Source organism: Pundamilia nyererei, unplaced genomic scaffold (assembly GCF_000239375.1).
Source record: "Pundamilia nyererei isolate P.nyererei 1_Seehausen unplaced genomic scaffold, PunNye1.0 scaffold00002, whole genome shotgun sequence".
In the NCBI taxonomy this organism is placed as follows: domain Eukaryota; kingdom Metazoa; phylum Chordata; class Actinopteri; order Cichliformes; family Cichlidae; genus Pundamilia; species Pundamilia nyererei.
The window spans coordinates 10,631,780-10,632,551 of record NW_005187403.1 but is presented as its reverse complement, the minus strand read 5'-3'; the positions used below and the strand labels follow the sequence as shown (position 1 = coordinate 10,632,551).

The window sequence follows — 772 nt, the reverse complement described above, 5'->3', positions numbered from 1 at the left end:
ACACACACACACACACACACACACACACACACACACACATATATGTATGTATATATGAAATCAAATGCTTTCGTAATAAAGCCTGTGCCATTCACTCTTTAATAAGCAAACCAAAAGTAAATAATATTTTGAAGCATAGAGAAAGGTTAAGTGGGAGGATTTAAAACATATAAATATCCGTCTTTGGTGTTTGGAGAGGAAAATCTTACTTTCAAGGCAGGGCGTTGGATCTGAGAAGAGCCATTATAAAAAAATTTTTTCAATATGTTCCAGACCTTTTTTTCATACGTGCAACATCCCTCTAGTAAATCTTTTGGATATTTGGTAGCTGTCATATTGCAGAAAACACACACATACACGGAGAGAAACACTAAGCTCTCCCACGAGTGAAAGGGAAGGGCTAACGGACGAGGATGGATGCTGTGTAATATCATCTCTTGCCAAAAACAGGAGTGAAATGATTGACGGGAATATAATGGAGACTTTTTGCAGCTGTAAGAAAACAACTGCCTTGTGCCCGCGCTGGAGAGCACATCGAAATGCAGCAATATTCAACTGTAAATATTCCTCATTTGTAGGAGCCTGTGCAAGCGGTGCTCCGAAGCTATTTGACATAAAAAGTCATGGGCGCATATAAAAGTTCACACGCAGGCGACATGAGCTGTTTTGACTGGATACAGTCTGAGGGCGACCGTGGAGCTGACAGCAGGACACATTCACTCACGCGGTCCCTGCACAACATGCTGTTGCACACGTGTTGGATCACAAGAAG

At 41.7% G+C, this 772-nt stretch overlaps 1 protein-coding gene across 1 annotated transcript in view; it reads right to left on the bottom strand.

Annotated features, from left to right (window-relative positions):
• The window catches only part of tbx5a (T-box transcription factor 5a), a 17,226-nt gene that overhangs the window by 13,887 nt on the left and 2,567 nt on the right, over positions 1 to 772 (bottom strand). The window lies entirely within an intron of this gene.